Raw genomic sequence first — 11261 nt, 5'->3', positions numbered from 1 at the left:
TTGATATTGCAGTAAGAAAGCAAAAAAATCCTTCTTGAATTCATACTCATACCTACAAAACATGCTGGTGTGTGCTCTAAATCATGCCTTTAATTGCAGATCTGGAACATAAGACTGGGTGCCTGTGTAAGGACATTAACTGCACACAGTGGTCCTGTCTGGTCAATTGTGCTGAGAAGCAATATACTTCTTAGTGGATCTCAAGACAAAACAGTAAGTATTCATGCAGAGAAACTTAACTGACCTAATGTAATAATGGCTTCAGCACCAAGAACAACACTTAAAGCAAGCAAATGGCAGTCGACTGAAACTTCAGTAAGGCTATGGATCTTTGGTGGTGTTCAGAGTGCACATGTCCTCTACATTTTTTTTAACCATAACCTCACAGCAAATCACATACAGTTGCTTGTGCTAAGAGAGAAATATGAGAAACAAAACAAAAATAAAATCCTGAAATTATTATACTAATTAGAAATATGCCCCTTGGTTGAGGCATTTTTGTCTAATAGAGGATGCTTTAAACACATTTCATGCAGAACTATACATACAATGTTAATAATAAGTCTAACATCAATATTTCTTTTGGACACTTGTGACTGGAGCTGTTTTAAGTCCAAGTTAAATATTTTTTAATCCTATGGTTATTGTAGTGTATAGAACCTCCAGCATGTAGTTTTTTATATATTTGTTTTAGTAAAAATATATTAATGCATAAATTGATCTAAAATCCACATACTAGTTATCTCAAATTGAGTATTGTACCTAGTGAAGCAATTACAAACAGACTCGGTGGTAACAAATAGTAATTTCATTTCTGCTTTCATAAAGTGTGCATGCGTGTTTTGGAATTTATTTCTTTTTACAGTACCTCTTTCATTGAATGATAGCTAAGCGATTCTAGTAACCTGTATAAACAGAGTGAATCAAAAAACCAAATTAATTAATTTTCATATCAGGCTTCACATTAGACGATGTATTTTTGACAGGCTGGGAAATGCTAATAGGCTGTGCAGCTTCAGCATTCCCAGTGCATGCATAATACAATATTTATGATATTAGCTCATTTGAAAAGATAAATCATAACTGTGACCTCTCGGCTATTTCCAGGGTTTCTATTTTTCACAGTGAAATATCACTTTCTATTACCCCTATTTTTGACAGCATTAAAAAAGTAATTTTCTTCCACTACTCCCAGGTGTGATTGATCCCGAACGTTTTACCCCAGGACCTGGTAGATTCATTGCTCCTGACATAATTAAATTAAAATTATCAATAGATAACTTTAAAAAAAATGAAGTAGCTCGGCTACTTGAGGCACGGTCATTTCATCAGATTAAATTACCAGCCTGGACATATATTGAATCTACAAGAATGGTAAAGAGTTGGGAACAGAAAAACTTGCAAAGACGTGTTCCCTGTGGTGTTTCCTTTTAATGATTTCTTTTTTTCATTTCAGCTGTATTCTGAATTTTAAATGCTTATCCCACGAGTGAAAACTGGCAACTCATAAAGGCCTTCTTTCCTACGATGCCTTGCCTTATTGCTATGCTAATGAAAACCGGATTCAATATAATTCTTAATATACTTCATATCACACCCAATTAAATCACAGCCTTTGTGATCTACAGTATGTAAGCTGTATTTTGCACCACCCTATCTTCTGCCCATTCCTTATTGCTGAGATAGCTGTGTGAATAGCCTCTTCCAAAGACACTGCAGAAGAACACATTTACTCATAAAAATGATGTAAATAATGGCATCACAGGGAAGAGGGTTCTAATGCTGGCAGTTTTGCTTAACACTTGTACAAGTATGGATTTAGCAGATGTAGGGTTAGCATGCATTAATTAAATCCTTTAGTCATAATATCAAACATTCAATCGTATAGTTTTCAGCTGCACTATAAATAAATAGTAGTTTTGAAAATGTTCATTCTTCATTGCACAGAAACATAGATTAATTAAGCATCATGGCAATACTTGGAACTTATTGAATAGCAACAATTTAGAGTTGGCGGCATGCTACTGAGTTGCCAGACTACTTTGAATTGAAAGGATCATTCTGAGCACAGATATTTTTAATGAATATTTTTGAATATTTAAACTAACAGTAAGTCACTTTAATTGGGGGAGCTCAGCAGGCAAGTGAAGAGGAACGTCTTATAAATAAATGTAATTCTGTGCATCTCTCTTTTACATTTCTGCCTGTGTGGCAACCCAGTACATGTGTACAGCAGACCCAAAGAGAAGGCCATTTGGCTTATCTGACCCATTTGGTAGGACGTAGCTTATTAATCTAAGGATCTCATCCAGACATTTTAAATCCTTGGATCAATGATAGTAAGTAGTCAGTGCTCTTCTACATTTTCTCATATCGAAAGTCTCTCAATATATATTGAGAATAATGTTCTTCTCATTATTCTCAATATATATTTGGTCTTTATTGTGAGAGTTTTGCATACATATTACATGTATAGAACACAAGTAACAGTATACTGAAAGATACTTGTTATTTTTATGAGTGTTGCAGATTCGCTTTTAGGAGTATATTTTGCAACCAGCTTTCATGATGTGAAGTGGATGCCTGGTGACATTAGCTTTTTGCTCGTGTTTTCTACGCACATCACTTAAAGTGGTTTCCAATATGGACCTGTCTCAGGAGCTCTGAGCTCTCTATCTCACTTAACAAAAGCGTAATTAATGTTGACATCAAATCTGCTACCAATCTATTGCTATCCAAAGCTACTGTTTTCCAGATTAAGTGAAACTTTCAGTGTTAGTGCAAGATATCCATTTTAAATTCACCTCAGAGCTTAACAGGACTCTAAATGCACACATCCAGAGCCAGAAAAGTTTCATGTTAGAAATGTTTTTGTTTCAAATACTAACAGAGTAGTGTGGTGGCTCTTCATGTTTAGTCTGACTGCAATGTGTATAGAATAAGAATCCAGCCCAAATCATTTGAACTAAGTAGAGCACTTACAGTACATTGTAATACACACTACAATATATAATAGGGAACATGTTCAGTTTGCTTTACAAACCTGGTTCCACCAAAAGTATTAATGTTTCATTTTTGATCATGTACTAAAATTTGACCAACTCTTAAAAATGTCTTCTCTTTTGTGAATGTTCGCACGGTGTGAAGAACAAACACAAACTATGCTGTAAAAGGCTGAATGACAAAGGACAGTGGGAAACTGTTGAAGTCAACAGACTGGTGCGTGCGCACTCCTTTAATTGCTCTCAGGACTCTAGGTCACTTTCAACAAAGACAAAAAAATCAAATGAAGAAACAAACACAACACGGTGCATGTTTCCACTGCGGCTTGTCAGTGTGTATCCTCAGTGCAGTGGCAGGTGGTTTCCATTCAGCTCAGCTCTTCCCCTACTGAAGAGAGGTCAGTGTTTAATAGGGGTTTGTAGGGGTTCACCCACAGCCAAGTCATTCCAGACAGCTGTTAAGCTGATGACCTGTTCCATGTATATATTGCTACTGTGTTTTGCTGTTCTCTGAATTTTGCAGGCCAATGTGTGGGATTTAAGACACTGCAAGCTGCTTCAGACTTTAGTGGGCCACACTAAGGCCATATTTGCTGTTGATCAAGACCTAGAGACAAAGAAATCTTTCACAGGATCTGCTGATAAGGCAAGTACAGTGTGTTTTTTAATATCTTTTACTATTATTAGTTACATTTTAGAATGTTTACCAGCAGAAAACAGAAGCAATAACTGGCATCTCAGAAGGAATTTTTTCCAAACCATTCATGACCTTATTGCTTATGTTAATGAAAACCAGATTAAATATACTTCTTATTAATATATTAATTTCACACCTAATGGAAAAACAGCAGCTTACACTATTAGTTTGAAGTAAAATAAGAAAATATTAAAGTTTAAATTTTTAATCACCAAAACTCTCATGATGCTTTTTATCAAGTATGGCAAACTATATGAAAGTGTCAGACCAGCACTTCAGTGAGATCCATCTTTGTTTTTTATTGGAGTAACTTGCCATGCATTAATGTACAGTACTTTTCTTATTAACTGAATGAATGGTAAGATGGTTTTGTGACAAATTAAAGAAAACACAATTGTGCTCTGCTCTGTAATTTTATTCCTCTTTCAACTGTCTTGTTAGTGTTTCTAATCCTTAGAGCAAGTCAAACCCTGTAAGACAGACTGTTTTAGCAAGGTATTGCCTGTTGGTTAACATTTTTTCACAGCTGGTGGCATTTAAGACAAGACTTGGTTTAAGGAAGCCTTCAGATGATTCAATACCCTTTTTGATATCTTACCACTAACAGGGATTTAATTCAGGCATGGGATTTAAAAATGAATATATATATACAGTATAGTTCAGTGGATTTAAGCACAAACCAAAAAAAGAGACAACACTTTGTATTTATAAGGGTTTCTTCCAGTAGACGCATATTGTATTTTTTGTTGCATGTTTGTGTGTACAATTAAATGTTCATATATAATGTGGGATTTGTAACATCTGAAAAATCTAAATGTTAAATAACAGCAATGATATTAACTTTTAAAACATTTTGTTGTAACAGTTTGGCAGTAATCAGTAATATCATTTTTAAGTAGATCTAAAGGGAACATTTTCCTTCAGTGGTCAGAGGTGCCATTCTGATTCCGCATGTGCGGTCTTTCATGTTTTAGGGAGAATCATCCTTCTCTCCTGTTTACCTTGCCATGACATTTGCATGCCCTTTTATTCTTCCGGAATGGTTTGACATTTAAGATCTCTTTGCTTTTCCTAGCTACTTCACATGCCAGCTTTGTCTTGTATCCATGACTTCCACCCACCTTTCCTGGCTGTTTTTCTTTACGTGTCAAGATCTGTTTATCCATTTTGATCATTCTGCTGCAAATTTAACAGAAGGAGCAAAAGAACACAAGTTACAGTACCAGCTGACCTCACAAAAGGAAGCTTGTGAGAGCCTTTGAACTGTTTATAAAAAGGAGTCTAACTCAAAACAGGAGGATGCAATAGAAGGTTTAATCTTTTAACTGTAATTACATCTTTATGCTTTGTAAAACTAGACAGCTGTTTAGGTGCTTTATTCAGTGTGCAGAATAGAAGTTCTGTGTAAGTATCATATCCAAATAGTATTTTCCTCTTCAGTGGGATATAACTAATAAAGCTATTCTTTGCAGTGTGCATTTGGTACTACGTTTTTTAGAGTTATGAGTGACATTGTTTACAGAAATCAAATTTATATTCTAATGATCTCAGAGTAACTACGGGGAACATATCCCAGTATTTAAAATAGTACAGTACATATCATAGTACAGTATTTCTATTTATGATGTCTATTTAAAATGCAGATATTTAATGCTCAATATTTTAATTTTAATTTTATCCCTTTTATATATTACTATTTGCAGAGTTTCAGAAGCAACCTATCACTTCTAACTACAATAAAGTAAAAAAAAAAATTTTTCCATCAGATATATTGACATTTTATTAACCTAATAGACCCCAGACAAGCATGTGCCTGTTCACTGGTATCTGAACCTAAATGGCATATACCATCCCTGACCATCCAACAGAAACCCAATGGGGTTTCTGTCTGATGAATAGAGCATCCATCACATATCTGTCATATTCAAATCTAAAAAAAATGCCTTTATTGAATAATGTGAGGACATGCATTGATCAAGGTAGATAGCTGTAACATCATGCCAGGTTAGAAACTACAGGCTGTGAACACCCTAGACAACAATCGACATAGATTTTATTCTTCCAAAAAATACTTAGGTTTAGTTTTATATATAGCTATATATTTAATTATTCCAAAACATGAATAAATAGAAAGTTTGATAAATCAAAAAAAATTGTTTGATTGTCAGTATACATTATTTTTTTTAAATCCTGACTGTCCTTGCTTTCCTTGATGCTGTTCCTAGCTTGACAACAGAATAACCTTGGCATATACTGTATATTGGTTTATTTTCTAATACGTATGAAGAGGCATTATGATGTTTACACCATTTATGAAAGAGGTAGAAGTCACATTACTAAATTACTAACCATATGTTGAGTTCTATGCAGGATTGCAACAGATGCCAAGGGCAAAAGTGCCAGTTCCCACCTGTCATCTGTTGTCATTCACTATCTCACTAACAGGCGACTGGTGATCTTGGAAGAAATACTCTTACATTCTTATTGAATTTTCTTTATTATCCAATTCACAACATGTACACTGGCACAGGTTAACCTTTATTCCAACTGAAAGAAACATGCATTTGTCATGCTGTGCTTAAGAACAATTGTTTCATGGTGAAAATGATCACTTATATAAAAATACAAAGCAGTTATTATTCATGTTTTTATTTTGTTTAAGTAGAGGAGAAGGTGATTGCTTAACTGCTGTAGCTTTGGAAGCTTAGGAAGAAAACAAAGAATAAAAAGAACCAGGTAACTAATATATAAAGAATAGGATTCCAGCTGAATGAAACCCCACAGTTCCAAAGTTTATAGAAACTTGAGTTTGGAAAAAATACTGGTCATTTTCATCTGCAATATTCTCACTATTTGTCCCCTCATGATCCTTCAGCACTTATAGTTCAAAGCAAGGCATATTAAATAATTATAGCTCCCAACTTAGAAGTAGCAGCTGCTTTGCATCAGAGACATTGAAACCACTGCAGAGAAAGCCCAGAAGAAAACGTCTGACTTTGTAGTGTAAAAAATAGGTCTGCCCTTAGGACTACTGTAATTGGTTAATCTTAGAAATTTGCATCAAGGGGAACATGCCTTTTTATTTGTTATTAATGTCATTATAACAAGCTTCCAGATGTGAATGGCCAATTGAATATGTATTAACATTTGCTTACAGCTTAAACAGTGGTTGCCAGATTTAAAAAAATGATAAAAAAGTTGCTTGAATAGAAATGTTACTTGGTTTCTAGAAAAACTGGTCCTGGTGTGAGCGTTTTCCTTGTGATGTACTGACGTCCTGTTCTGGGCTGTGCTTTCCCCCATTGCTTGCTGGGATAGGCTCTGGCTCCCTCGCAACCCTGTATTCGATGAAGTGATTAGAAAATGCTTGAATGGAATTTTACATCTTAAAATTATGCCACATTTTAAATGGGGCATAAAAGTAAGGCATTTATTTTCAGGTTGCATGAGCATCAGTTGTGTCTGTACTAATGGGTTTCCGTGTGTGATGAATTTATTTTTGTCCAGATTGATAAAATATTTACAGGATGGTCATTACATGTTGTTTTTTATTAATCTTTTTTAAGTTCTTAAAAGCAGTACAGAGTCAAAGCTATATAATACAACCTTTCAACAAAAATGTTGCCTTTAGGTCCCCACGGTCAGAACATATAGAAGTTACTAGGGCATGCTTCTAATGATAGCATTTATTATCATGGTTAAATAACTCTCTCTGTGAAAAAAATAAATAAATGGATCATTTGATTATTAGGATTTCTGGAGGCCAAATTTGTCTCAAATATTGTTCTAGGAAATTTGATTATGTGGAATAATCAAACCCTATTTCAAACAGTGATGGCTAAGGTTTGTATGAAGTCTAGTAGGAACAGAAAAAACATAAATGGAGGAAGCCACTCATTTGGTTTTGTCTTTGAAATTCAGAAGATCATTCATTTGGTATGTAGACAATCTAACACCACTGGGATACCTTAGGCATACAACAGAGACACAACTATAAAAAGAAAAACGTCTGCTTCATTACATACTAGAAAATATAATCTTGAATTGGACCTTCTTTATTTCTCCAAAGTGGAAGGGAATTACCTGTAAAGACTTTATGATTTTGGAAAATTGGAGAATGGAAATGTCAAGTCTGAGACTTGTAAATCTTTCTATTAAAAGTCAGATTGTGAAAAAGTATGTAATTACAGGAACAAAATATAATCTACAATGTCTCAAGGGAGCCATAGAATAGAATTAAATCTTGAAGTCTATGGAAAGACCCTACTTTCTTAAAGTGAATGTCAAGGTACAGAAGTTTCAAGATTGAACTAAACAAACAGTGATACAAAATAAAGGTTTGAAATAAAATTTAAACTTTGGCAGAGCTAAGATACTTGTAGATCATTCACTGCATACATTTAATACATGGTCGTTTCCCTTACCATGAGAATTTAGACATTTGCATATGCAATCTATCCCAGTACCCTAAAGCAAGGAAGCACATTCATTTTTATTATAGAGATGTAAGACTGAAGAGAACTGGGGAAATGTGTTCACACTAGCAGCACAATTAGATTTAGGCTAGCTTTCTCCATTGCAAATTTTAAAAAGGTAATGCTGACTTGAACCAATTAATTTTAAGCAATGATAGAGCACAGAAACCATGAAAACAGAAAAAGAGAATGTAAAGAAAACATAGTTATACAAGAATCACACTATATTGAGACCATTATAAAAGTGTGAGTTCACGAAGAAATGTAAAATTGTAAATTCTCAGATGTCATGAAGTGCAACGAACAGACTCTTAACTGGAGAATGCTTCAAGAAAAAAATATTTTATCCATACAGTACCTTAGCCATACTGTATGTAATTCCACAAATAATATTAGCATGCTTGAATAAATCTAGCTGTTACTCCATCAGATTTGATTAGACAAGCCCTTCAGATCTAATTAGTTCCTGATTTCTGGATCAAAGTAAACAAACACTGTCCACCATCACGGAGGGCTTTGAGTACCATGAAGCACAAAAAAACTGCACACCAGCCTTCCTCTGATTTACTCATTCCTGCAAAGACATGCCTCTTCTGGGCAGCCACTGGGCTATAATCTGGGTACAATTATAGTATAAATCCCTCATCAGATAGAATGCCTCTTTTCTTTCAAAAGTAAATATCTTTCAGTACAACAGTATGTCAGGAGAACACTTGGAGCTTGTGTTGGCTTCCAGAAGAGTGATCTCCATATATTTTATCAGCCCTCTCCATTTCACCTTAATAATAATAATAATAATAATAATAATAATAATAATAATAATAATAATAATAATAATTGCTTACACTTATATAGTGCTTTTCGGGACACTCCACTCAAAGCGCTTTACAGGTAATGGGGACTCCCCTCCTGGATGATGCAACGGCAGCCATAGTGCGCCAGAACGCTCACCACACATCAGCTATCAGTGGGGAGGAGAGCAGAGTAATGAAGCCAGTCCAAAAATGGGGATTATTAGGAGGCCATGATTGGTAAGGGCCAATTTGAAACCCAGGACACCGGGGTTACACCCCTACTCTTTTTGAGAAATGCCGTAGGATTTTTAATGAAACCTCAGTTTTACGTCTCATCCTGTATCACTTTACTGGGGCATTAGGACGCCCCCTGCTTGCCCCACTAACACCTCTTCCAGCAGCAACCTTAGTTTTTCCCTGGAGGTCTCCCATCCAAGTACTGACCAGGCTCACACCTGCTGAGCTCCAGTGGGTTGCCAGTTGTGAGTTGCAGAGTGATATGGCTGCTGGTGATATATGTATCACCAGTACAAATATAAAAGACTATTGGGGAAAAGATGACACACTGCAGGTGCTCTAACTGAATTACCATCCTGGGACACCAGTCGCATGTTCTGACCTCACATTTTTAAAAATGTACGTTGAAGTTGTCATATACTGTATGATTTTACTTACAGACAGACCAATGTAAAAAAGACTAGAAAAAAACATACAATCTTTTTTTTTACAATTCATAGATCGATCAACTATAATGTAACATCAATTCATTTTTCGTTTGTAACATTATTACTCACAAGTTGCAACCCTACAAGGCAGCCAATGTAATGGAGAATTGTTTTTTTTATTTAAAAAAATGAACAGAATCTTTATGCATGTCCTCTATCAAATAAAAACCTCTTATTTATTTTTTGGCAAATAAACAGAGAGGATATCTTGAGATGAAGGTATGAAAAGTTTGTATTCTTTCACACAGTAAAAGGAAGTAAAAGGAAGCCCTGCAGTGTTCCCTAAGACTTTCAAAAGGTGTCTGCTAACTGCAGCTTTGGGTAGCATTATGCTGTATCAATAAAGGGAATAAGAGACTGCCTCTCAAGTGAAATAGATGTGAAACGCAGACCTGCTTCAACAATTTGAAACTAATTTACAAGCCACTATTTCACTGTGATGTTATACTACAAGCTTGTTTATTACCTAGGCCTTCCAAGAGGGAATTTGGCGTCTGTAAACTGGTACTGTGCTGTCAGCAAGAAATTGATAGATTGCTGAAGACACATTTCACTCCTGTCCTGACTGGTTCTTTATTTTACAAATTTACCTGTTCCAGTAAAAAAGTATGCTCCCTAATACTATAAACTGCCTTTGCAACCTCTTTTTACCTTTTATTCAGTTTTTCATAAATCAGTGTTTTGATCCCTCTTCAGTACATAGGTATCCAAATTAGTTTTCAGTTTATGTTATTATATAAGCATAATCATATATAATCACATAATCAATATATAAGTTATAATCATATGCAAGTGTAATTTACATCAAAGTTCCTATTTTATTGTATAAAGCAAAGATGATAATTTACCTTACTTGAAATGTTAAAAAGTTTACAATTAGACATTAATAAATACAAAACTATAGGCAGCTAATGCAATTTACCAAGCAATTAATGCTCAAACGTGTTATTAGAAACTGTGCAAGGCATTAATAAAGATTCAAGTATTTCTGGACTATAAAATACAACATTCTTAAGTGACAGATTTGAAAATGGAAATACAGATAAACACATAAAAACGATTACAGAAATCTTCTAGCATATGTGTGCTTATCATAGGCTATTTTCAAATCTCAATCTGTCTCTGCATGGCAGGTAGAGAAATCAGTTCCCACAGCTTTTCCAAAATTGTAAAATTATTTCTCAGACATTTGTTTAAACCAATTTCCTTCCGCTCCACCTTGTGTGAATGCAAAGTAGGATTTGAAACTGGGTTTAGGAAACAATGTAGTGCTGGAATAGACCCAGTACAAGAGGAAGCCCCCCTCTGGACCCGGCCTGTGGGTGCCTGTAAAGAATCCATCTTGAAGAACAGCCCTAAAATTAATATTTGACATCTGAAGGTGAAAAGAATCATTGTGTCCTTTTGGATGAATGGTTTGGCCTATCTATTCAAGTGCTCAAGAATGAAAAATGTATCTTGAGTAAAGTTAAAGAGCAGTGGAGTGAACTAATAGGGCAATGACTCAATTCAAGGCCACAGTTAATGAACTGCTTTGACGTATAATATCATCCTTCAATTAGGCCATC

Source organism: Lepisosteus oculatus, chromosome 21, assembly GCF_040954835.1.
Source record: "Lepisosteus oculatus isolate fLepOcu1 chromosome 21, fLepOcu1.hap2, whole genome shotgun sequence".
NCBI lineage: Eukaryota > Metazoa > Chordata > Actinopteri > Semionotiformes > Lepisosteidae > Lepisosteus > Lepisosteus oculatus.
Note: the sequence above shows the minus strand (reverse complement) of the source record.